Raw genomic sequence first — 27,896 nt, 5'->3', positions numbered from 1 at the left:
TCCATCTTGCTCAGTATTGCTGAAGCTGACTGGTAGCAGCCCTCCAGGATTCCAGGCCGGGTTCTTCTCCAGTCCGGATTGGGGATAGCTGCGATTCAACCTGGGACCTTCTGCATGCAAAGCACCTGCTCTGCCACTGAGCTACAGCCCTTCCTCAGCCATTGCTTCATCTAGTTCAGTATTGTCTACACTGACTGGCAGCCGCTTTCTGGGATTTCCGGTGGAATTCTCTCCCAGCCCTACCTTGAAATGGTGGAGATTGATCCTGGGACCTTCTTTATGGAAAACAGATGCTCTACCACGGAGCTACAGTCTTTCCCAGCTGAGGACCTGGGGCAGCATCAGGCTGTCTACTCATCTGTCAGCTGAGCAACTGAAACGAGCAGTATAAACAGTTTCCCATTTACTTCCGTTTCTTCTTTCGTTTGTGGAAAAATTTACAGCCTTGGTGCGCATTAACCAGCATGTGTGATGGTGATCAGATCCGCACGTGCAAATGTATTATTTTCAATGACAGGGCACGTCAATTGTGCACTAAAGGCGTGAACTGGGCTATGCAATAAAATTAAAAAATGGATGCGTTCAGCTATCCGATCTAGGGTTGGCTCTGCTAGGTTCAATCCCTAATCCCTCCACTTAAAAAAGAAAAGGAAAAGGATCTTTGTACCGGCATTGGGAAAGGGATCTCCGTCTGAGAGCTGCTGCCAGTCAGTGGAGACAACACTGAGCTAGGTGGATCGACAGTGGGACTCAGATTCACGTATATGACCCCTATGCAACAGAGGATTTGGTTGTGTACTTTTACCTGTTTGCACAGTAGGGGGAATTTCTGTAGAGGGAATTATCTTAACCCATTCCAATCTAGGTTCAGACCTGGTTTGGGGACTGAATCGGCCTTGGTTGCCCTGATGGATGACCTTTATTGGGAGAAGGACAGGAGTGCGACTCTGTTACTCTTACTTGATCTCTCAGCGGCTTTTGATACCATTGACCATGGTATCCTTCTGGGCCAACTTGGTGAGATGGGTACTGGAGGAACTGTTTTACAGTGGTTCCGATCCTATCTCCAAGGTTGTTTTCAGAGAATAGCATTGGGTGATTGTCTTTCTGCCCACTGGCAGTTGTGCTGTGGGGTGCCGCAGGGTACCATCTTGTGCTCCATGCTATTTAACATCTACATGAAGCCTTTGGGAGCAGTCATCAGGAGATTTGGAGTGAGGTGTCAGCAGTACACTGATGATACCCAGCTCTATTTCTCTGTAACATCTGAATCGGGAGAGGCTGTGCAAGCCCTGGACTGCTGCCTGGACTTGGTGGTGGGCTGGATGAGGGCCAATAAACTGAGTCTGAATCCTAACAAGACAGAGGCACTGTGGGTTGGTGGTTCCCGAGTTCAGAAAATTGGGCAGTTGCCTGCTTTGGATGGGATTGTATTCCCTCTGAAAGAGCAGGTCTGTAATCTGGGGGTGCTCTTGGATCCATCTTTGTCACTAGAGGCCCAGGTGACCTCTGTGGCTAGGAGTGCCTTTTACCAGCTTCGGCTGGTAAGACAGCTGCAGCCTGGGACTGGACTGGGAAAGCATGACCACTGTTGTCCATGCACTGGTGACCTCCAGGCTGGATTACTGTAATGCCCTCTGTGCGGGACTGCCCTTGAAGTTGGTCCAGAAGCTGCAGCTGGTGCAAAATGCGGCAGCGAGACTGCTCACTGGGGCAGGGTATCGCCAACATGTCACCCCACTGCTGGAAGAATTGCACTGGCTGTCCATTAGCTACTGGGCTAAACTCAAGGTTCTGGTTTGGTGTACAAAGCCCTATACAACTTGGGACCAGGATACTTGAAAGATAGTCTTACCCCTTATATACCCAGCTGATCACTGCGCTCTGCAGGTGATGGCCTCCTGCAGATACCATCTCATCAGGAGGTCCATTCGGCACAACATAGGAAGCAGACCTTTAGTATAATAACATCTACCCTTTGGCATTCCCTCCCCTTAAATATTAGGCAGGCGCCATCTCTGTTATCTTTTCAGCGCCTACTAGAGGCCTTCCTCTTTCAACAAGCCTTTTAAATAGAGACCTTATCCCAGTTGCTTTTAAAGATGTTTTTACAGCTTTTTGTTTTTTAAAAAAATGTTTTTAAAGATGTTTTGCTCTAATATATTTTAAAGTTTGTTTTTATGATATTTTAGAGTTTTTGTTTTTAATGTTTTTGTTTGCCGCCTTGGGCTCCTACTACTGGGAGGAAGGGCGGGATATAAATTTAATTAATAAATAAAGAGGCAGCTTTTTCCATCTCTGCAGCACTACAATACGACAATCTAAACTTGGGGGAAATTCCCATTTGGACACCAACTGCTAACTCGATGGGTACTAGCCACAACGGCTATGTTCTGCCTCCACTGTCAGAAGCAGCATGCCCCTGAATACCAGTTGCTGGGAATCACAAGTGGGGACAATGCTCTTGCTCTCAGGTTCTGCATGCGGGCTTCTCAGAGGTATCTGGGTGTAAGAAGAGGATGCTGGACTAGATGGAACACTGGCCTGATCCTGCAAGGCTCTTCTGATGGTCTTATGTCCTTTGGACCTGCCATATGTAGTTGCATTTGGTCCCTTGAGTGCAGATGACTGCATCTGGTGTTCGTTCTTTCTTGCTTAAAAGTTGTCTAAGTGGTGCACAAAGGTTGGAACAACAATAGCACAGTCCATGCCCATAGGGTTGCAATTTAATAGGCACAAGTCAAAAGTAAAATGGGAGGGGATGGTAAATAGGAAAAGCTATTCCAGCTGCTAATTCTTAATAGAGAGCCAGTGTGGTGTAGTGGTTAAGGTGTTGGACTACGACCTGGGAGACCAGGGTTCAAATCCCGACACAGCCATGAAGCTCACTGCATGACCTTGGGCCAGTCACTGCCTCTCAGAGGAAGGCAATGGTAAACCTCTGAATACCGTTTACCATGAAAACCCTATTCGTAGGGTCGCCATAAGTTGGGATCGACTTGAAGGCCATTTCCATCATCCATCCATCCAATTCTTAATAAAATACAGTATGGTCCAGAATCAGAGGTGGAGGAAGTTGGGCAGTTCCCCCCCCCCATGAACTACAACGTCTAGATTCCTAGCTTTCATTTTAAAAAGGAGAGTAAGTTAAGAACATAAGAACATAAGAAGAGACTGCTGGATCAGGCCAGTGGCCCATCTAGTCCAGCATCCTGTTCTCACAGTGGCCAACCAGGTGCCTGGGGGAAGCCCGCAAGCAGGACCCGAGTGGAAGAACACTCTCCCCTCCTGAGGCTTCCAGCAACTGGTTTTCAGAAGCATGCTGCCTCTGACTAGGGTGGCACAGCACAGCCATCATGGCTAGTAGCCATTGATAGCCCTGTCCTCCATGAATTTGGCTAATCTTCTTTTAAAGCCATCCAAGCTGGTGGCCATTACTGCATCTTGTTTCTAGCAGTTTCTAGTTTCTAGCATTTGTCTTATATCTCAGATTCTACAAAGTATATAGATGCTATTCTTCTCAATTCGTGTGTGTATGAGAAATTAGTCTGTTCCGTCTCTTCAGTGTTTTACTTATCCACCTGGAGAAGTCACACACCCCCAGGAAAAAATCCTGTAGATGCCCATCTCCAGAAAGAGGCCTCTTCTGATCTGGCTGTGCTAGTCTAACTCTGGGAGAGATCCCCTTCAACCTCTGAAAGTGGCCTACTTCCATATGTTGCCTATGAGGCTGAAAATGATAGTATTTAATGTTCCTGTTCTCTGCTTTAATTGAACCTGTATCTAAACCACATGTGAGGCACCTTTGGCCCACCAGATGTTCCCAAACTGCATTGCCCATCAGCTCCCAGCAAGCATGGCCAGTTGGCAGGAATGATGGGAGATGTAGGTCAGCAACATCTGGAGGGCCACACCTGATCTAAGCCTAAGCACGTGCCACTGAAACAGTTGCATATTGCTTACCCACCCCCTCTACCCCCACTTCACCCCACCTCTGTCTCTCCCCCTCTTGCATTGTTTCCCCTCTGTTAGGGAGGGGCTTGTCCTCTAACGCATCATGCAGTGGAGTCTTGTTCACTTGGACAAATGGGGCAGTGCCCCACCAACGTCAGCCTGCCCTTAGTCAGCTCCCACCTGCTCACCTTCCTATTTGCAACTAGGAGCAGGGAGTGGCATGGCACTGTCTGTCAACTTCTTCCTCCGTAGTTTGTGTTGCCCCGTGTACCAGGGAGGAGGGTGGGGACAAGACTAGAATTAGCTGGCTTTGCCTGTCATTGACTCTGGTTCCCCCTCTGTTGGGCTCCCTGCCTTCCGCCCCACCAGTTCCAATGGACACCAGCCACCGCTGGCATCACACATATGGACGGTGCCCGGTAAACCAACCAACCAAAATGAATTGGGTCTAGTTTAGGATAATTTGAAAAGAAAGCTTGTGTGTGTGTGTGTGTGTGTGCGTGTGCGCTCGCGGGTGCGTGCATGTGTTGATCTGGAAAGACCATAAAGCAAATTAGAACCAGGTAGGCATAGGGGCAAGTTCACCCACCGCCCACAATGCTGATAATTGGAAGAGTAAGAAAAACACCCCTTTTCATCAGTCTTTAAACTTTCTCGACAATGTGGAAAAAAAGGTGGTTTGGGAAGAAGACTGGCCAAGGCCTGCCAATGGAGATGAAAGGGAGACAGAGTTGTGGAGCAGAACTGCTTGTGTTGTCTGGGCCTAGACAGGAGCAGCCACTGCCAGGAGCCAAGGGCTGTGCCAGAAACATCTTGCAAATCCCACTTAATGGGTGGTCTCCCTTTGTGTGTGTTCCTATCACTTGCCTTCAGTGGATGGATGCACACGCCATCATCCACGGGGTCTGTAAAAGGGTTACACAACTGCTTTCTGCTCAGGGTTTGGCTAAGGATGCGGAATGTCTAGGGAGGGGGATGTGGGGCGGAGGAGGCCCCCTGGTGTGTCTTCCCATCTCTCTCCCCACATAAACTGACCTGGCAGTGGTGGATATTTATCGATTTACTGATTATCCCACTTTTTTTTCCTCCAAGTTGCTCAAGGTGGCAGACATGGTTCTTCATTCTCGCAGCAACCCTGCGAAGTAGGTGAGGTTGAAAGGGAGTTCCGCCATACATCTACAGCACATTGAAAGCACAACCTCCGCAAGTATCCTGAGAATTGTAGTTTGTTAAAGGTGCTGGGACTTGTAGCTCTGCTAGGAGTAAACTAACGTTCCCAGGATTCTTTGGGGGATGCCATGTGCTCTAAATGCATGGTGTATATGCAGCCAGTGATTGGTCCCAGGTCATCCAGTGAGCTTCATAGCTGCTTGAGGATTTGAACTCTGGTTCCCCCACAATACCCTGACATATAGTGTTGCTCAGGGGCATTGTAGGGAATTGAAATGGCAGCTGCTAGACTCCCAGTGGGGGCCACCAGAGGCATTCCAGCAATGCCTGTAGTGTAGAATGGTTCAAGGGCAACCATCGCCTAGCCAGGATCAGGAGTGGTGATCAGGTGGGAAAGACCTACATGGCCGTCTCCATGGTGGGGCTGTGCTTATTAGGACAATAAGATTTTGTTAAATATGTGACTGTACCTTTAAGGCAGGGATGGGGAACCTAAGGTCTGGGGGCTATATGTGACCCTCCAGGTCTTTCTATTTAGCCTTTGGAACTCTCGCCAGGCCACACCCCTCACTAGCCCTGCTTTGCACTGAGTGTAATTTACTGGCCGGAATGTGTCCTTGAACTCTGATAATACCTCTTGGCTTGTTTGGACAGAGAGAGATGTGGGAGGGAATGTAAAAACTAGCTTGCTCTACAAAGGTAAAATTGTTATTCAGTGCTCCACCCATCTTTGCCTCTGTCTCCATCCACAACGAAGGGTCTAGAGGACATATTGCTGGCCGCATTGTCGCAAGCACATCATCAGGTCGCATCAACTGAAACCGTTCCCAAGAAGTTGCAGCAGACATTGCACTGGACACCTCATTGGGGACTATAGTAGATGTACATCAAGACTGCTACGGAGGCGAGCAACTTTACCCTCAAAGTGCCTTGCAAACAATTCACAGTGGGCCTCTGAAGGGTCTAAGACTCCATTTCCTGGAGTCGATGTCAACAGACACCGGACAATACGGAAGAGCTCCGCCCAAAGGCTACTTGAGGATGCAATGGAGGCAGAGAAGTGGGCCTTCTTTGCCGCCCTCACCGTCACACAGTAGGCACGGTTATGATGTTTTACTCGTGCTCGATCAGCCTCACAGCACGTCTTTCGCCACTTGCGCTCTAGCCATCATCCAGCCTGTTTTTTGCTGTTCCACAGTGTGACAAGGGCATCAACAGGGTCATCTGCTCTATCTACTGGGAACTCCCCCAGGGCATTCAGGAATCCAGTGGATTCCATTCGTCTCCGAGGGTGGACCATCTTAATCTGTCCACCACCCATGCAGGGAAGGATCGGAGCTACAAGTCTAAACTTCACCAGGAAGTAGTCTGACCATGGCAATGGGGTGACATCCACCCTCCCTATCCACTTCATGCCCTCGCTGTCAGTGCAGGGCCCAGGAACACCTGACAAGAGATCAGTAGAGCTCCGTCACATCTGGGCTCCAAGTAGATTTAAGCCTTGTACACACTTACCCGTTTGTAGTGTAAAGACCTAGTTTTTCTCAACACAGAATTATGCTTATCCTCAACATGCTGCTTTATATCTAGATTGAGACCTCACCTGCACAATATGTTTAAAGCAGTATCATACCACTTTAAAGAGCCATGGCTTCCCCCCAGGAATTCTGGGAACTGTAGTTTGTAAAGAGTGCTAAGAGTTGTTAGAAGACCCCATTCCCGTCACAGAGCTACAGTTCCCAGAGTTCTCTTGGAAGAGGGATGGGTTGTCAAACCGCTTTGGGAATTGTAGTTTGTAAAGAGTGCTAAGAGTTGTTAGAACTGCTTTGCAGGCTATTCCCTTCACAGAGCTACAGTTGCCAGAGTCCTCTTGGAAGAGGGATGGATTGTCAAACCACTCTGGGAATTGTAGCTCTGTGAAGTGAATAGGGGTCTCCTAAAACTCTCAGCATCCTTAAAAAAATGAGTTTCCAGGATTCTTTGGGCGAAGTCATGACTTTTTAAAGTGGCATGATACTGCTTTAAACGTACAGTGCAGATGGGGCCTGATACTACATCCTGCCATCCTCAAGGGTGGGTAGGGTCACACATTTAAAAACCCTCCCCTTAATTAGGCTATCCACACCTTTTCCTCCCCAAGCACATCCCAGGTAAATGAAGACGGAAGTGGTCACTGTGATCTTGGTATACACCCACCCACAACGTCACTGGGCAGGTGTGGATGCAGCTCCCATTACTGGGACCACTTTCATCCGTTTTCAAATAGACACATTGGAGGGTAATGCAGAACCAGTCTGTACTGAGCTTTAATTTTTGGAATGAAATTAGTTCGTGGGGAAGAAGCAACACTTTTCAGGGGCATAAAATACGCACTAGGTCCAGATTGCGTGTGGACTAGGTAGCAAAAACAAGATCTCAGTGTGCACTGAATGTAGAATAGAATGTTGTGTGTACGCAGCCTTTTTCTCTAGAGGCCTTTTCCCATTGCCACCACCTCCTCTCCCCTACCCCCTCTTCCTGGCAAACATTCCTCTAAAGTACCAAGCACACTGTGCCCGTTGGCAGCACCCCAGGCAGCCAGCAAGGACCGTGCACACACCAACACACACAGGGCATTGGCTGCAGGCACAAAGTGTGGCTTCAGTGGGGGGTGCCGAAGCTGGCTGGGAGGCTCCCTTGCGCTGTGCCTGGCTGAATGGGCCAAGTGTGCTTGCCCAAGAATTGGCATTTTGTGCGCGCGCGCTTGCCTGCACAAGTGAAAGAGAGCAATGCGCTGGGTGCCTCTTATTCAGAGGTCCCTCTCTCCGGAGTTCATCATTGCACAGCCCGGAACAAACGTTTCTCTTGGAGATGCATCCGGTTGGGGAGTCAGAGTAGGTTGAGGCAGAGTTACGAGGGAGAATGGAGCAGGCAGCAGGCAGCAATAGCTCAGATCAGCTGCTTCACAGGCCGTTCTGAGGGGAAGCGGTACCCTTGAGGGATGCAGGCTGGCGAGGAGCACCTTGGCAGACTTTGTCCTAATGGTATGTCTGTGTGTGGAGAAGAGCACTTTTCCTTCTGGACCCATGTGCCTTTTTTACCATTTTGCAACAGGCAGAAGCTCAACAGGTGAAGCCTCCCTATCTCTGTTTTTGTTTTGGTTTTTAAAAAGATCAGTTTAGGTCAGATGTGGGGAACCTTTGGCCCACCAGATGTTGCTGAACTACAGCTCCTGTCAGCCCCAGCAAGGGTGGCCAATGCCCAGGGATGATGGAAGTTGTAGTTAGTTCAGCAACATCTGAACTAACCACACCTGGTTTAGACTTTTGCCTTCCCTCCGTTATTTCTTTGTGCTGTGAAGATGAAAAACGTACTTGTGGGATTTCGGCTTGTTGTGCCCATTAATGGCAGCGAAGGGGATGAGGGAAAGGTGGCAATCCCTAATTCCTATGGATGTGTTTCTGTGTGGCAATATATTGCCTCCTTACTACCTATTGATGGGCTGCATGTTTGTCCCTCCACCCCAGTAAACTGCCTTGGATGTTCATCTTGTATTGGCAGGGCATAAATGGGTTAGTCTTGGTAAATGTCAGAACAAATCACAAGATGATACAAAAGATTTGTCAAAGTGTCCTTGACCTCGCAGGACCTGGCCCTAAGCCACTGCTGCCACCTGTAGGATAGCATAAGTATGGCCAAGCCTGGGAGTAGAACAAGAAGGAATGGGGAAAAGGCATCTCCAGATAGGGATGAAATCCTGGACGGCTGCTGCCAGTCAGTGTAGACAATAGTTTGACTCACTCTCAGGCAGCTTCCTGTGTTCCTGTTTCTTTCCAACATTCATTCATCAAATGCCATATTTATTGGCCCGAGTAGAATGTTATCTGAAGTATCTGCACAGACTGCTTAGTCTACGTGTGTGCACTGTGAATGCTGTGTGTTGTGAATGCAAACAACATGCACATAGTACTGCCACATGGAGGTGGCTGGCACCCGTGCACTGGATGAGGTTGAATACATGGGTAAGTGAGCACTGCAGACTTTAACGTTGTTTTCTACAGCTAAAGAAGACTCCAGTATGAAGCAGCTGTATTAGAACTTACCTAGAAGTTTCATACTTTTAGTTTGGGCTTGAACAGGGACAATGGCTTTCTGTCCCACTGTAGGCATTGCACATTAATTAACTCAATCATCCTAGATTTGCAATGTTATCAGCTGTTACTGTTGTGAATGGTCACTGGGGTCATTTCGCATATATTTCAGTTTTAATTGAATTGTTATAGACTATATGCTTTGTGATTTGTTGCCGTTTCATCCCACTGTTTACAGCAAGTGTGGGGAACCTTTGGCCCTCCAAATGTTGCTGAACTACAACTCCTGTCATCTCTGGCCATTGGCCATGCTTGCTGGGGCTGATGAGAGTTGTCGTTCAGTACCGAAGGTTCCCCGTGTCTGCTTTAAGATCTGTAACACATTAACATGGCTGGAAGTTGGTCTGTATATAATGATCTTCCCATTCCCCCCCCTTTTTTGGTCATATATTTTTCATTTAAATTGTATTGTTTTAACATTTTGATGTTTGCTGCCCTGGGAACTTTGCGAGGAAGGGCAGGATGCAAATGTGATCAATAAATTTTAAAAAAATAGTTTTTTGCAGTTAGGAAAGTGATGGAGGAGTGCACTGAAAAGTGTGGGATGAATGAATGATTAACGGGAAGGCTTATAAACATCACACAAGCAAATCAGGATGAATGTTGGTTGTCGTGTAACCCTCCTGCAAATAAATCAGAATGAATGCTCAATAAAAAACAAGTATAAAGCTATCTGCCATGTAAGCTTTGTGCAAGCAGATCAGGATGGATGCTCAATAAACAGGTAATCTGGAGGAGCCTTTAGTATACTTTCTACATAGACCAGAAGCCGAAGTGTAGGTTGGGGATTACATCCAGTTGCCTTTTGAAGCTGCAATTTGTCTTCAAGTCCTGCAGGTGGCACCGTAGGAGAGCATCTTGTCCAGCTTCTAACAGGTTCCTGGGGCTGTCTGCACCTTAGCTATCCCAACCCAAGGACTTGGGTGGAGAATATGGGGCATCAAAGAAAGAAATGCTCCAGGTGACCTTCCACCACCCACTTTTGCCAAGGTTGCAAGCATTCCTCTTTCTTTTTTGGTGCCATTTCCACAGTGTGGACGTAAGGAATGGATCAGCAGTTAGATTTGCTCTGTGTGTGTGTGTCTGTGTGCCATTTTTGAGGAAGGAGTGGTGGGGAGTAATGGATCAAGATCTCCCCCTCCCAAAAAAGCACCTTCTTCAAAAGAGCTAGGGTGGCCAGATGCAAAAGAGGATAGGGCTCCTGTACCTTGATAGTTGTCTAGAACAAGGAATTTCAGCAGGTGTAGGTTGCCATGCAAGTTATACCTGCTGAAATTCCTTCTTCAAGCCCAGGGTCTGTCAATCTTTTTAGGCCCATGGGCACATTTTTGAGTGAGTGCTGTGAGCGTCGCCTCCTGTGGTCACTTCTCTCCACCCTCTCCTGAATCAACGCGCGTGCACGCGCACATGCACACTGCAAGACACAAAATGAGAGAAAGTGTGCACATACACACACGCCTTTCATTTTTACGATGTACCTGAAAAGTCAGATCTATTAGCAAGAATTAATCTGTGCTTTGAAAGGCACAGAGAGCTGAAGGAGGAAGTGGGAAAGAGTGTCACTCTTCATCTTCCCCCTTCAGCTCTATGTACTTTGAAAAATGGAAATGGACTGCCTTCAAGTTGATTCCGACTTATGGTGACCCTTTGAATAGGGTTTTCATGGTAAGTGGGATTCAGAGGTGGTTTAGCATTGCCTTCCTCTGAGGCTGAGAGGCAGTGACTGGCCCAAGGTCACCCAGTGAGCTTCATGGCTGTGTGGGGATTCGAACCCAGGTGTCCCAGGTCGTAGTCCAACACTAACCACTACGCCAGAGAGACCCCCCTCTTTTCATTTCCAAATTACTTTCAAAGCACCCACTCAAACAACAAGAGTGGAAAAATATAAATATAATAAACTTATAACTGTAACTTAAAAAAAGACACCTGCCCCCTGCAATGACAAGGCCTAGGCAGGCTTACAAAATACTCTTTTCTCCTATAATTAAGGAATAAAATTGGCGTTGTTATGTAAAATACATGCTACTGGACGTTTATCCCTGAATTTGAGATAACATTTGAAGTGAATCAGTTTCTTAAAGATCGTATCATTTCATGCATTCCATATTCAGGCATAATTAAATGATGGATCACATCCATTTTCTTTTCTGTTGACATAAACTATAAACGGGTACCATATTTCGGCAGATTTATCCTTTTTTGAAACTCCCCTTGCTACTTTAAGTTTGGCAATTAGCCAAACCATGTGGTTTCTGGTAACAGTTTGTAATAGTGTCTCCTGTCAAATCCCTCCAATGTTTAGCTATTGTCAGCCTGGCTGCCATCACAAGGTGACTTAATAAGGTTTTGTGGTTCAGATCCAAATTTTCTTCCATGAAAAAGTTCATAACTGCTAGTTGGAGGGCTCCAATCCAAGGTTTGTGAGGTTAAGAGTTGCATTTCAGAAAAAAATGACTGCCGAAAGATCTGTACTTTTTCACATGACCACCACATATGGTGGTATGTGCCTACCTCCTCACAACCCCGCCAACACCTAGAAGATTGAGTGTGACTAATTCTTGACAGTCTCACAGGTGTTTTATATCACCTGTGTGCACCTTCAACATTGTTACCTGGACTTGGTGGGATGATGTCGTGACCAAGAGCTTGTTCCATGATTGTTTCCTATCTTCCTCCTCAATTTCCATCTCACAGTTACTTTCCCATTTAAGTCCCATCAGAACTTCCGAACCTGAGTTTAGCAACAGTACACAGTCTGGAGACTAATTAACTTTCTCTATCCCTTGCAGCTGATATTAAATTTTCAAAAGGTGACAGATTTGATAGGGCTTGATTCCTGATCTCAGGACAGGAAAGAAAACCATGTAACTATCTGCAGTGTATCCATGTTTTCCCAGTGCCATCTGAAAGTCTCTTTCAGCGATCAGCCTTTTAGCTGGATAAAAATCCCTGAGTTGGAAAAATCCTTTTTTCTGGCCACCATTGCAGGGGAAAGTACCTATTTTTATTAAAGAAATGTTGATGAAAACAGTGGGGCAAGAAAATGATTCTTCCAGCCTTTGAGGAGCATACTCATGAATGCATGTCTTCCGAACTGTTCAGTGCTCTTCTTGGGATAGTTTGAAAAAATATCGACCCAATTGGAATACTGTCTATGGAGATGGTTTCCATTTGTGTCCAGCATTGGATTTTTTCATCCTGGGGCTTTTTTGTTGTTGTTAAAAATGAAGTGTTCCATCTCAGATTGCCAAATTTTTGTTTGCCTGAAACCTAAATCAGAAGTGCGTGGAAGAGAAAGGTAAGTTTAGATGAAATGGAAATGGACTGCCTTCAAGTCGATCCCAACTTATGGCGACCCTATGAATAGGATTTTCATGGTAAGCTGTATTCAGAGGGGGGTTCCCATTGCCTCCCTCTGAGGCTAGTCCTCCCCAGCTGGCTAGGGCCTGCTCAGCTTGCCACAGCTGCACAAGCCAGCCCCTTCCTTGTCTGCAGCTGCCAGCTGGGGGCCAACTGGGCTCCTTGGGACTATGCAGCTTGCCCACAGCTGCACAGGTGGCAACGCACGTAACCCCTGAGCCACTCATTGTGGGGTGATCTTTAGCTGGCCCTTGACACCCAGGAGACACGAGTGGGGATTTGAACTCACAGACTCTGGCCTTCCAGCCAGGCTCTCTTCCCCACTGTGCTATACCAGCTCAGGTTTGGGTAGTGCTATCATTTTTACAGCCACTGTGCAGGCAGACACACAGGTTTTGTTTCAACCATTTATTGAGATCAGATCTTATTTTGTACCAAATAGGGCTATAATTAGCCAGAAGTAACCTATTGATGTTTTTATGGATTTGAACTCTGAGATGTCTCAGCTCCCTTGGGCAAAGATGTATGCCCCTTAGTGTTATATGTGAACCTGGACCCCCTTCTTAACTATGCTTAAGGAGCTATGGCTGCCCCAGAGCTACAGAGCTTGCAAGTGCAGACTGGTAAAAAAATTCAAACCACTCTCAAGGCTGCTGTTGCTGGTGCTTTTAACTGTTCTGTGACCTGATAACTATAGTTAACATGAGCCATGGTTAAAGCTGAGGCACCTGGCAAACACTCACATAAACCTTGGTTTATCATTAACTGCGGTTAACAACCATGGTTTAGCATTATGTGTGAACTAGGCTAATGTGTCTTTTCAGATTGCAGCCATAATTTTGTTTCAGTATAGGTACAATGGCTGGTCATTTTTAATTTTCAGAGGGATTGCCTATGGTGGGTAGTGCACACCCATTCTGACTGATCAGAAAAAGAGTGCTCGTGTTTGAATGGATCTCAGTTTCAGCCCATCTAAACAACATTTACCTGTATATATCTTTCAACTGAGTACAATGCTTCATGCATCTAATGGATTGGGCTCTGGCCCACAAGAGCTTGTGTCACAATAAATTTAATCAAATTTAAAAGTCGGAAGGCACCTCAGAGGTCATCTAGTCCAATCCCCTGCTCAATGCAGGATCTGCAATGTGGCATGCTACTACAGCATCCCTGACAGCTTGCCACCCAGTTCCACTCAGCAAAGGAAATATTTGTTAGTGTTTGAAGTGCCAGCAGATTCTTCATTTTCTTTATTATCATTTTTATTTTATTTATTTGTTATTCTATTTATACCCCACCCTTCCGTCCAGGGCGGCAAACAGAAACACGAAAAACACTTCAAAACATCATAAAAAGACCTTAAAATACATTAAAGCAAAACAACTTTAAAAAAAGGGTTAAAGATATTAAAAGACATATTAAAAGCAATTCTAACACAGACGCAGACTGGGATAGGTCTCAACTTAAAAGGCTTGTTGGAAGAGGAAAGTATTCAAAAGGCGCCGAAAAGATAGCAGAGATGGTGCCTGCCTAATATTTAAAGGGAGGGAATTCCACAGGGTAGGTGCCCCACACTAAAGGTCTGTTTCCTATATTGTACAGAATGAACCTCTTGATAAGATGGTATCTGCAGGAGGCCATCACCTGCAGAGCACAGTGATCGACTGGGTATATAAGGGGTACGGCGGTCTTTCAGGTATCCTGGTCCTGAGCTATATAGGGCTTTGTACACCGAAAGTAGAACCTTGAACTTGGCCTGGTAGCAAATGGACAGCCAGTGCAGTTCTTTCAGCAGTGGGGTGACATGTTGGCAATACCCTGCCCCAGTGAGCAGTCTCGCTGCCGCATTTTGCACTAGCTGCAGCTTCCGGACCAACCTCAAGGGCAGCCCCACATAGAGCACATTACAGTAATCCAACCTAGAGGTTACCAGTGCATGGACAACAGTGGTCAGGCTATCCCAGTCCAGAAACTGCCACAGCTGTCTTATCAGCTGAAGCTGGTAAAAGGCACTCCTAGCCACAGAGGTCACCTGGGCCTCTAGCGACAAAGATAGATCCAGGAGCACCCCCAGACTATGGACCTGCTCTTTCAGAGGCAGTACAATCCCATCCAAAGCAGGCAAATGACCAATTATCCGAACTCGGGAACCACCAACCCACAGTGCTTCCATCTTGCTAGGATTCAGACTCAGTTTATTGGCCCTCATCCAGCCCATCACCGAGTCCAAGCAGGGCATGCACGGCCTCTCCCGATTCAGATGTTACAGAGAAATACAGCTGGGTATCGTCAGCATACTGCTGACACCACGCCTCGAATCTCCTGATGACTGCTCCCAAGGGCTTCATATAGATGTTCAACAGCATGGGGCACAAGATGGTACCCTGCGGCGCCCCACAGCACAACTGCCAGGGGGCCGAAAGACAGTCACCCAATGCTATTCTCTGAAAACAACCTTGGAGATAGGATCAGAACCACTGTAAAACAGTTCCTCCAATACCCATCTCACCAAGTCGGCCCAGAAGGATACCATGGTCAATGGTATCAAAAGCCGATGAGAGATCAAGTAAGAATAACAGAGTCGCACTCCCCCTGTCCTTCTCCCGATAAAGGTCATCCATCAGGGCGACCAAGGCCGATTCAGTCCCGTAACCAGGCCTGAACCCAGACTGGGATGGGTCACCTTGCACCTTGCCTGTGGCCTCTGGGATAAGGTCTGCATATACACCATACATTTAGGGTGCATAACTTTCCCCCAGAGAATCCTGGGAACTGTAATTTGCCCCTCACAGAGCTACAGTTCCCAGCACTCTTAACAAACTACTTTTCCAGAATTATTTGGGGGAAGCCATGTACTTTCAATGTGTACGTAGCCAAGGCTGGGGTAAATCTTAAACCATTAAACCGACAGTGGAGTAACTGCAACCAATCCCAGTTCCTTAGCACATTTTGCTGTTCAATATTTATGTTATTCTTATTTATTTGTTGAATTTATCGCCCTCCCTTCCTTCTGAAGGAGCACACGGTGGGGAACATAAACAAAACAATTTAACAAGAAAAAGCAAAGCGTACTAAAACCAGTTAAAAAGACATTTGAAAACACAATTACAACTAAAAACATGCTAAAGCACAGTTTGAAATGTTCTAAAGTACAGTTAAAAAATTGCATGTTTGCAAACATGTGTTTAATTCATGCGTTGTTTACATTCTGTTTTTACACATGTGCATAAAAACAAAACCTGAAAAACTAATGCCTGAAATGGCCTACAAACTTATTCCGCTATAACTGCTCGGGTAGCCGCCTGTGGGTGATAGAGAAGATCTATTGCTTCACCACCTTATCTCTTGCCTAAAGCCTTTAGCTGCGAATTCCTGCATGCAGTTATGCGGTAAAGTTTCTATAGCTTAAAAGGAGAGCCCAGTGACTCCTCCTTGGAGTATTCAGGGATGCTCGGACAGACCTGATAAGTACAGAGGGGGGCTGTTTACTCTTCGTTGCCTGGAAGACAGGGCGAGTGAAGGTGGATTTCATAATGTGAAGATAAGGAAGCGATAAAACCTGAGGTCATTCTGCTTTCTCTGACCAGGATCTAGTGGGGTGGAGAGGAAATTTAAGCCCAACTGTTCTCAGGCTTTATAGCTTGAGCTGCTTACAAAAGCTTTGTTACAGCTCAGAGAGAGGTTGCAGCAATACAAATATCATTTTCCTGCCTTTTCCTGTTCTGTGTGAGGATCAGGATTTTGCAGTATCCCTCACGGGCTCCTGACTGGCGTGTCAACAACACTAGGAAACTAAGGTATGTCCAGATTAGCACTTTTTGTCTACTTTTACTTTTTTTGTTCTTTGCTGTCCTGCTATATATGTTGTGTTTACGATTTAAACACGTTTCTGCCTAGTCAAATTTCTGAGTCTGGTTTTGTGAAACAGCTACTGCTAAAAGGAATAGATGGAAGAAATTGACAAGGTTTGAACTGAATGAGTCAGGCACAAATTCATCCTGGATAAAACGATAAGGGCCTAGAAACATCTAGGTTGAGCCCACAGGCCATTGGTGGTAGATGCACAAGGTCCCGAGTTCAATCCGTGGCATCTTCAGGCAGGGTTGGGAAAGGCTCCTGTCTGAAAACCTCAGGAGCCCCTGCCAGCCAGAGTAGACACAATTGGCATAGGTGGGCCACATGGCAGTGGCATAGTGGATGGTGCAATGAATGTGACTACATTCCAGCCGCGCAAAAGTCAGAGGTTTCTACACACACATCCACATCCATGCAAGTGCGATCACAATTCTAAGATGCTTTTCAGCCAGGCAAAAGCACTGTAAAAGGGGCCAGTGAGTAGGGTTGTGCTTGAATTCCTCCCAATTTGGTGGTCTGACTCGGTATAAGACAACTTCATATGTTTGCTTAAACCTGTTATATTGGAGAAGGGTTGTTGTTGAGTGGTAGGGCACGTATGCTTTGCATGCAAAGGATCCCAGGTTCAATTCCTGACATCTCCTGGAAGGTCTGGGAAAGACTTATATCTGACCCTGGAGAGCCAATGCTAGCCAGTAAAGAAAGGACACGGGCAAAAGGACGCTTCCAGATTACCTGTGTATTGAACATTCATCCTGGTTTGTTTGCACAAAAGTTCATTGGCTATGTATTCAGCACGCATTCCGATTGGTTTGCAGGGAGGTTATACGACGTTACAACAAGCAATTATTATCCCATACTTGCAAGTGCATTTTTCTATCATCTTCCTTAGTCCAAAAAGTTCCCCCAAAAAATGGGGGAGGGGGATTTTTGTTGTGCACGACTACTAATCAACATTATTAATTATGCAACCTGCATTTGCCAGTATTTGACTAAATCCTACCCAAAAATAACAACAGCCTGGAAGTGGCCAAAGAGTTTTGCAGCCTTTTAAACACTAACAATATTTTGTTATTATTTATTTATTTTATTAATTTATTATTTAGACCATTTCTATACTGCTTATATTTACATAAATATTATCTGTTTATTTATTACATTTATATTCCACCTCTCTTGCAAGGAGTTCAAGGGGGTGTACATGGCTGTCCGCCTCCTCATTTTATTCTCACAACAACCCTATGAGGTAGGCTAGGCCGAGAGAAGAAGGCTGACCCAAGATTACCTAGTGGGCTTCATGGCTGAGTGTGGATTTGAACTCTGGTCTCCCAGGTCCTGCTCTGACACAATAACTGCTCTGCCACACTGGCATAAGCTTTCATGGACTAGATCAGAGGTCCCCAAACTGTGGTCCATGAGCTTCATCCAGGTGGTCCGCAGCATGTCTGCATTAAATATTCATATTGATTTTTAGTTGCATTTTGATTGCTTCTTTTATCTCTTACGTTGCATTTTATTGTATTACAGTTAACTGTATTACAAAACTGGGGTGCTAGGCAGATGTCTGTTTATGGCAGGGATGGGGGAACCTGTGGCCCTCCAAATAGTGTTCGACTACACAACACCCATCATTCCTGGTCATTGGCCATGCTGGCTGGGGCCGGTGACAGAACATCTGGAGTGTGACAAGTTCCCCATCCCTCATTCATGGGCTGCAGCACTGTGTCCTCTCATGATTATCCACAGAACATGGCATGAAAGAGCCAGCATGCAATGAGTATAGAATTTCAGGCCTGCCACTCCAGAGAGCAATATCCCTTGAGCTTGCAGCCCATCCAGCAAAAGCAGCTCCATACCCAGTAGTGTAGTGACAAATTTATTTATTTATTTGTTTATTTATTATACTTGTATACCGCCCCATAGCCGAAGCTCTCTGGGCGGTTTACAGTAACTAAAAACAAATACAATTTAAGATACATCTTTTAAAAAAACAATTAAAACACAATTAAAAAATTTAAAACAATATAAAACACATGCTAAAATGCCTGGGAGAAGAGGAAAGTCTTGACCTGGCGCCGAAAAGATAACAGTGTTGGCGCCAGGCACACCTTGTCAGAAAGATCATTCCATAATTTGGGGGCCACCACTGAGAAGGCCCTCTTCAGATGTGCAGGGTCCCTTCATGATAGCCATGCCCCCTTGCTCACTCACTTGCTGTCAGCTGTCATCTCCACACTCCTCAGTTCTTCCCACGTGCAACTAAAACAAGAAGACATCCCTAGGAGCCAATCAGCATGAAAGAGGAGTGTGTTATCTACTGAGAAGAATCTTCTCAGTAGCTGACTCGCCTCCTTTCGCTCTGATTAGCACCAATCAGCAGGAAAGAACAAGGAAGCATGTTAGAAGACTCTTCTCAGCGGCCAACACTCCCCTTTCATGCTGATTGGCTCATAGGACGCTGGAGACATAGGTACCCTGCTGGGATCCTGCTCTCCCAAAAAGTAAAGGGTCTAAGACCCCTTGAGACCCTGGACCATTACATCCCTGTCCATACCTCTGTTGTATGACTGAGCCTGTGCAAGGATGTGTCTATACTTTCTGGCATGTACCTAGAGAGGAAGAGGAGATGATTCGTGTAGAGAGGAACTTTGGAAGCAGCCTTGTATAGCTCAGCATTGTCTGCTTGGAGGCACTGGTTCATCTAACTCAGTAGTGTGTACACTGACTGGCAGCAGCTTTCCAGGGTTTCTGACAAACCATCAATCAATCAATCAGCAGAGGAAGCTTCCCTGGGTCACTTTAGCTCCATGCCATCAAAAGACAGTTTCATTTCAGTTCCTTGCCTGCCCCTCTAAAAAGCATGTAAGAAAGAACAGGGTTGTTGTTTTTAAGTTGTTAAGACCTGGTGAAAAGTGTTTTGGCTTGTGCTTCTGTTCCAAGCTCTAGAGCAGTGGTTCTTAACATTTTCCACTGCGAGCACCCCTTGGATTTCCAAAATATGCTCTTGCACCCCCTGAAAAAATACTGTTCATTTTTTATTTTATTTTATTTTAATGTGTGTTTTAGCCTAACTTAGCTAAGATAAATGACAGTTTTCCAAAATCTTTGGTTGGGGCTCGCACCCCTAGAAAAAGTGTCTCACACCCCCAGGGATGCATGCACCCCAGGTTAACAACCACTGCTCTAGAGCAAGGGTGGCGAACCTGTGGCCCTCCAGATGTTGTGGGACAACAACTCCTTTCGACCCCAACCAGCATAGCATGATGGGAGTTGTAGTCTAGCACTGTCTTTAGGGCCACAGCCTCAGCTCTAGGGAATTGTTCTATGCCCTTGTTCAACTGTCTTGCCCTGAACATTTTTTTTAAGAGTGGGGGGGGGGGAGCCTGCATAGGTACTTGAAGCATGGCAGAGAATCCCACTGCCCGGGAAAAGTAGGGTGTGTGCCTTTAAGAAGGGCCCGGTCTGGAGAATCAACTGCAGAAGACTGCTTTGCCTGAAGCAAATCTGGCTTGAGTTAGGGAAGCCAGCGAAAGGGGCGAGCCGCTCCATCCAGCCCCTTCCCAAGCCCCGGCAGGGAGGCGGGGGAGCAGCGTGCTCCGGGTGGGCAGAGGCCCTGGGAACTGTCCGGGGTTTGAACTGGAGCTTGCGTGACCCGCTTAGGACCCGGACAGCAGAGGCATCCCCCGCCCTCCTTTGGGCTGGGCTCTTTTGAAGCTTCCGAGCTGCCGCAGCCAAGTATGTAGGAACTGTGCGCCTTCCGTGTGTTTGTCATTTTCGTTTTTCGTGGCTTCGGTTGCGGCTCCGGGGGGGGGGGTCACAGCAGCCGGGCCCCCAGAGGGCAGCTGCAGCAGGGCGCTGACTGGTGGCAGGAGGGCGTGGGAAGGGTGCTAAAGGGCGTGCCCGTGACCTGGAAAGGATTGCGTGCAAGCCCCTGGGTGGCCTGCAGGAATGAATTTTGAAGGAAAGCTGTAGGGAGCGATTGCTGCCGGTTCATTGGCACCCTGGGATCGGGCTGTAAGCCTGATTCTCCCATGCTTACAGACGTGCCGGGGCGGGGGTGTGTGTGAGCAGGGGTGTAGTTGTCCAGGATCTCGGGGGTCTTAGACCCCTTACGTTTTGGGGAGCAGGGTCCCCATGTCGCCAGCATCTTGTGAGCCAATCATGAAAAGGGAGTGTGTTAGCCGTTGACAAGAGTCTGTCAATGTGCTTCCTTGTCCTTTCCTGCTGATTGGAGCCAATCAGAGTGAAATGGGGCGAATCAGCCCCTGAGAAGACTCTGCTCAGTAGCTAACACACTCCCCTTTCATGCTGATTGGCTCCTAGGGACATCTGTTGTCCTGAGAAAAGGCATATACCAGGGATCTCAATTTCAAGCCAGTAGGGGGAAAAAAGATGGGAGGGGGTATAGCTGCAATTATCATGAAAGGACCCTGCACTTTGGAATTTGCCACTACATTACTCTGTGTGAGAGAAGGAGGGTGCATCCTTGCATATGAGAGGGGGGGTGCACTCTGCATATGTGTAGAGACAAATCATTTTTTAATTGCAGTTTCAAATAGTTCAGCGTTGGGTTCAGCCCTGGTGAATCCCTGCTCATAGTTGAGCCCTGGTCTCCGTTGATTTTTCAAGATGAATGAACTGCAAGGGAGGAGTAGATGACGTAGCAGGGAAAAGGCTGAGCAATTTATTTACCCTGTCCTATATGATATTTGGGCCCTGGGTTCCTATAGCAGTGTTTTCTCAAACTTTCTTTTAAACAAACCAAACCAAAACAAAAACTTTGACCCTCTTTCTAAACTTCACCTCCATCCAACCCCTGGCCGCTAATCTGCTGCTCCAGAAATCATCAGCTGGGCATGCCTCATGTGTGGTTACAGTGCAGCTTGACACTGCTTTGTCCAGAGAGCTGTAAGAGAGAGATATGGACTGCCTTCAAGTCGATCCTGACTTATGGCAACCCTATGAATAGGGTTTTCATGGTAAGCAGTATTCAGAGGGAGTTTACCATTGCCTCCCTCTGAGGCTAGTCCTCCCCAGCTGGCTGGGGCCTGCTCAGCTTGCCACAGCTGCACAAGTCAGCCCCTTTGTTGTCCGCAACTGCCAGCTGGGGGGCAACTGGGCTCCTTGGGACTATGCAGCTTGCCCACAGCTGCACAGGTGGCAGGGCACGTAACCCCTGAGCCACTCACTGTGGGGGTGATCTTTAGCTGGCCCTTGACACCCAGGAGACACGAGTGGGGATTTGAACTCACAGACTCTGGACTCCCAGCCATGCTCTACTCCCCACTGTGCTATACCAGCTGTAGAGAGCTGTAAACTAGGATCTTAATCCAAGACTGGCATTGTAAGAGGAACAGAAAAAGGACACCATCCAACGCACATCTGACTGCTCCTGGAGAGATGCCCCAGGATGGAGGGGGGGAGGTAGCTCAGTGGGAGAGCATCTGCTGTGCACGCACAAGGTCCCTGGCTCAATCCCTGCCATCTTCAGGTAGGGCTAGGAAAGACCTCCTGCCTGAAATTCCTGGAGAGCCGCTGCCAGTCAGTGCAGACATAACTGAGCTAAACAGTATAAGGCAGCTTCCTACATTCCTGCAACTTCCATTAGAACAAAGCAACAGCTCTTCCTAAGCCCTCTGCTTTCTACATCAGGTTGGGATAGCGGGGCAATGTTGATGCAGTGATGCCCATCCAGTCAGTGTGGATCAGCGAGGGTCTTGTCTGACGTGGCAGGGGGGTGCAGAAAGCACCATCTCCATCAGGATGCTATCCTTATTTGCCATCACTTGCCACCTAGGATTAAGAATCACTGCACATACTATTATTATTTAAATTTAAATTTAAATTTTTACAAAAAGTGGACAAGGCAGCTTGCATAAAACCAGTACAGTGCAAAATAATGGCAACAGAAAGAAAAGTGGGAGCCACGAGATTATGATTGGAGGCAGGCATCCAAAAATGCTTGGTCCATTCGTAGATTGGTTAAATCAGGACTATTCCCTGCCCATGTTATGGAAGCAGCAGTCTGGACTTGCACTGATTGTTTAGCGAGATTGTTTAATGCTGCTATTATCACTTCGGGTGCTGTGATAAATGGTTCATCGTTCTCACAATCAGGGCTGCTAAAGAGTGATAAGAAGGTGTGTTTCCCCCTCCCCTCTATCCTCCAGAGAGCAATTTGAATGCCACTTGAGTGATTGTGAGAACACTCCTGTTTAATAACATAGTTTCGATCCTATGCTGGAGATGCACCTCCTTACCCTGCACTCTCTCTCTCTCTCTCTCTCTCTCTCTCTCTCTCTCTCTCTCTCTCTCTCTCTCTCTCGGACTCACCCTATTCTTGTGACTGTAATTAATATTGTATTTGTAAATTGCTGTGACCCGCCCTGGGACCTTACTGTCAAGGGCGGGTAATAAATCACATAGAATAATAATCAATCTGGAGCAAGGCACAAGTACATCTCCAGAGTAGTGCATTGTAAATGAAAGGGTTAAAATCCACTCTTTTGTTGGCTCTACACACCCTGAGTTTGCATTTACAAAAGGGTATTTAAAGTATGTGAGCTCATCTGGTTTTTAAGGGATCTTGAGAATGCATTGAGTGGGGAATTCTAATGCAAATGTGTGCAAAGTGGAGGGTGGCCCTCTTGCTGGGTTAGTTCTTCAAGAAAAAAAATGGATGTAGCTTTTAAACTTTATTTTTGTGGATGGGTTCCTTTGCATGCCAAGCAAATGTTCAGTGGGAGCAGCACTTCCTGCATTATTGATGCAATAAACTGAAAAGCTGTGTGTATATGAACATCTGCTTGACTCTTGAAGGCACCAGAACCTCACCTCTCTGACCCCCAAAAGCAGGGGAGCAACCCTTGCTGGCAGTAATCCTTGAGATTTTCACTTTTGTTAGCCCTTGCCAATTGCTAATAGCCCTTGGCCACAATGGCAGATGAAAACTGCCATAGGTAAGACAGGTCTTGACAGTGGAGATGTTTCCGTCAATCATCTGGGCTCTTCCACGTGGTCTAAATGGGGGGGGGAGTCTGTACGTGCATGGAAAAGTGTAATCCCCTCCCCTCATTGTTGAAGGGTGGGCAGGAGTAATCCTCTGCCTGAAAATATTGGTTTGCGGAAAGCACATTCTAGTTTCTGAAGTGATCAGATTGATCCGGTGAATTCAAACTGGTATATTAAATGGGTATTCCCTTCACAAAAATAAAAGTTCCCAGAGTGGTATACCAATCAATCCCACTTTGCAAGGAACCCTGGGAGTTGTAGCTCTGTGAGGGAAACAGGAGTCTCCTGACAATGCTCAGAACCCTTAACAAACTACAGTTCCCAGCATTCCTTGGGAGAAGCCATGACTAAACGTACTCTAGAGCTGTAAAGGCGTAGGACAGATGGGACCTTTGGCTTCCTCCAGATTTCTGCAGGGAACTCTCACATGCAGTCAATTCAGCAGGCTACGGCTTTCCCGGACCCTGCCTTCCCTTGCCAATGCACCACTGGGAGCACACTCCCAATTGTGCCCTGATAGCTGCATCTCTGCCTGTCCCACACCTGACATCACATATGACATCAGGTGTGGTGCAAGGGGTGTGTGGTTTAGGGAAAATGGCATTGTGGGCCACATGTGAGCCCCTGGTGGGCCAAGGCTGGAGGTTTCCCCACCTTTGTGCTAAGACATGCTCCAGGCTTCTCTTCAGTGCACAGCAGTGCCATGGTGGAATCTTGGGTATTCCTTAACAGACTGATTAACGTGGAACGTGTTCCCTGAAGATGAAGAGGTTTGAAAATCCTCTACCAGCAGTGAAAGAGTAAGGTGCAAAAGTCCCTTTTCCCCCTGGTATGTCTTCTATGCCATAGGAAGCTAGGGAGCTGCCTTATAGCAAGTCAGAGTGTTGGTCCATCTAACTTAGTATTGTCTACACTGACTGGCAGTGTCTCTCCAAAATTTCAGATTAGGATCTTTCCCAGCCTGACCTGGAGATGCCAGGTAGTGAACAAGGACCTCTGGCATGCAAAATATGTGCCCAGCTGCTAAGCTATGGCCTCTCCCCCTTAACAGCTGCACGGTAGGCAGAAATTCAACAGGAGAAGCCTTCCTCATCACTTTATCTGTGTTGGGAAAAACAGCTATGCACCTCTCTGCACAGAGAAAGCAGCAGCATGAAAGACAATGTGGCAACTTGAAGCCTCATCATGAGAACCCAGCAGAATTATTGTCTCCAGGGCTTCCAAGGACCTGAGGCTGGACCTGCAGGAGACTTTTTTGCTAGCATAGAACAAGGGCGTAATTCCAGCTCTTTGTGGATGTTACCTGACTTTCACACATCTCAGTCCCATAGGCTAGGGAGTCCCCAAACTGCGTCCGCAAGCTTCATTCAGGTGGTCCACGGCATGACTGTGGATTTGTGGTTGAAGATGAGAGACAGCACATCCATCATGTTAAATACTTGTATTGATTTTTAACTGTGTTTTAATTTCTTCTTTTATTTCTTATAATGTATTTTATGGTGTTACAACTTGAATTCTAGGCATGGCATTCAACTACTTCATCCTTTCAGCGCAAGTCTCACCACTAGTGTTAATGGGACTTACTTCGCCCTCTCCTCCCCTGCTGTACATGCACCGTGCCTTCCCCAAATTTGCTCTGGAGGGTTAGGGCAACCCCCAGCACAGATTCAGGAGGAGGGGAGAAGTTCTGTTGCACAAGCAGAAATTCTTGCGCTGGCTGAACTCTTTCCTTAGCGCTGAGTTGGATACACAACCCCGTGGAACACAAAAACGTCCACTACATAAGGAATAGAAGCAACAAAAATGCAATTGAAGATCATACAGCTTCTAGCCCGGTGCATGACAATTGCTACAACAGGCAGAAAAATCATGAACTGGTCTGCCAAGACCATCAGCAATTTTCAAGTGGTCCATTGTTGGGGAAAGTTTGGGAGCCACTGACATGGGCCTTATGGGGGTCTGGAGGTAATCAAGGCCTGCAGCCGCCGTGCACCAGTTGCATAGCTCTGATGGCTCCACTTGCATATTTTTGGCTGCTGCTCTCATCGGGATGGTGAGTGTCACCTTGAGCTGTTGTGCTGCAGGTGTGACACCGCTGCCCAGGCAGGTGGCTGGGTTTGCACACACAGATGCCCATGGAAATAGTCCTCTTCAGCAGTCAATGAAGAAGCAGCTCTGCCAAGGGATGCTGAGTACTGATCCAATTTGCCTCTGTTTCCATAGCAACTTTTCCAGTGCTTTCTGGTACTCCATCTTCTTAACACAGATGATGGTGGGGAATTGGCCTCTGTAAGTGAGGCACAAAAACCTTTGCTTTTATAGAAAGCTAGACGTGGGCATTTTCAGAAATAACTTGTCAAAAGCCCAGCTTAGGCGTCTCTGAGCCCTTCTGCCAAAAGACCCCTTTCCGTCCTTGCCCTTCTCTTCTTTATCAGACAGTATGTGCTGGAGTCTAGTTTGCCTCCCACATGCAGCCGGTCTCTCTCTTCTCTCCCCTTTTTTCATATAGCAGAGAGAGGATCTGCTGGACTTAAGCGAATGGCAAAATGGGGAGCCAAGGGTAGTTTTATGAAGCAAGGCTAAAGGAATGCAAGTGGTTTTGTAGGCTTGTTTTCTTATATTCTGTAAACTCCTCCCTGCCACTCCAAGCTCTGAGTCCTGAGCCCTACCTTCCATCCAACTCTGCCATTGAGCTATGGTCCTTTGCTTACATTTTATGCGTAGGACTGGCTGTTTGGCCTGGCTTATTGCTCTCATTTTTATTGTTGCAAAGCGCCTTGGGATTTTTAAAATTTTAATTTTTTTAATGAAATTTTAAAATTTTTAATGAACTTTTAATTTTTTAAATAAAATTTTAAACATTTTAATTAACTTTTAATTTTTTTAAATGAAAATCAGAGAAATTATTTTGAAATAAATGATAATTATTCTCTGCTTCTGGCCCAGAGAAATTTTTAGCACTCACTGATTCAGCACATCTGACACTTTCTGCATGCCACGCAGTGACTGTGTTGATCCTTTCCCAGTCCCTGCCAGTACAAAGGGACAACTGAGGACTTCATTGGGTCACAACAGTGTGCACACTCTAAAGAAGAAATGAAGCAGGAATGGTTGGCCAAAGTTCTCTTGAGGACACTTCTCTTGTTCCACCCCTAAACTCGCTGGTTAGCACACCTGCTTTGCCAGTAGAAAGTCGCAGGTTCAATCCCTGGCCTCCCCAATTAAATGGTCACCTTGGCGATCCCCCTTTCCCCCCCCCCCGGGCCATACCCCTCACCAGTCCTACCTCTTGCCTCCTGGAGTGTTTTTGCTTGGCTGCAATGTGTCCCTGAACTTTGATAATGTCTCTTGGTTGCCTGGCCGGAGGATAGAGAGGGGAGAGTAAGTGTGGGTAGAAACAAGCCTGCTGTTGTTGTTGTTATGTGCCTCCAAGTTGATTACGACTTATAGTGACCCTATGAATCAGTGACCTCCAACAGCATCTGTCATGAACCACCCTGTTCAGATCTTGTAAGTTCAGGTCTGTGGCTTCCTTTATGGAATCAATCCATCTCTTGTTTGGCCTTCCTCTTTTTCTGCTCCCTGCTGTTTTCCCCAGCATTATTGTCTTTTCTAGTGAATCAGGTCTTCTCATGATGTGTCCAAAGTATGATCACCTCAATTTCATCATTTTAGCTTCTAGTGACAGTTCTGGTTTAATTTGTTCTAACACCCAATTATTTGTCTTTTTTGCAGTCTATGGTATCCCCAAAGCTCTCCTCCAGCACCACATTTCAAATGAATTGATTTTTCTCTTATCTGCTCTTTTCACTGTCCAACTTTCACATCCATAGATAGAGATTGGGAATACCATGATCTGATTGATCCTGACTTTGGTGTTCAGTGATACATCTTTGCATTTGAAGACCTGCTGTACAAAGGCAAAATTTACATTCATTGCTCCACCCACATAGGAAGCTACCTATACCAAGTTGCATCATTTATCCATCTAGCTCAGTATTGTCTCCACTGACTGGCAGCAGCTCTTCAGGGCATCAGATAGGCATCTCTCCCAGTCCTGCCTGGAAGAGATTGAGCTTGGGATCATCTGCCTACAAAGCAGATGCTGTGTAACTGAGCTACGGCACATCTCTCCCCCCATTTTGCTCCTGGGTGCGCCCCCCTCCCATGCATGTGGCTCCTGAAAGGTTGCCTAGATGGGAGTGCGGCCCTTGGTCTGCAAAAGGTCCCTCACTCTTGATGTAACGAGAGTTAATTTTGGAGTGATATTTTTCAACAGATTAGGTAAGAGTGGCACCACTTCACCTCTTTTGGCTTGTGTGTGTACAGGAAAGCGCATTTGTGCTGTGTTCATATGCTCACTTCTCTAGGAGTAAGCGCCCCGAACTCAATGACACTTAACTTCAGATTAGGTGT

General features: G+C 46.7%; 1 protein-coding gene across 1 annotated transcript in view; it reads left to right on the top strand.

The window, feature by feature from the left end:
* Positions 1-16,340: 16,340 nt before the first annotated feature.
* Positions 16,341-27,896, top strand: part of NHSL2 (NHS like 2) — a 100,145-nt gene continuing 88,589 nt past the window's right edge. The window contains exon 1 of the mRNA XM_061598235.1: positions 16,341-16,411. The gene's annotated coding sequence lies outside the window, so the exon portion shown is untranslated. The remainder of the gene's footprint in view (positions 16,412-27,896) is intronic.

This window comes from Rhineura floridana, chromosome 16 (assembly GCF_030035675.1).
Source record: "Rhineura floridana isolate rRhiFlo1 chromosome 16, rRhiFlo1.hap2, whole genome shotgun sequence".
In the NCBI taxonomy this organism is placed as follows: domain Eukaryota; kingdom Metazoa; phylum Chordata; class Lepidosauria; order Squamata; family Rhineuridae; genus Rhineura; species Rhineura floridana.
The sequence above is the reverse complement of the archived record's forward strand: the minus strand, read 5'-3'. Positions and strand labels throughout refer to the sequence as shown.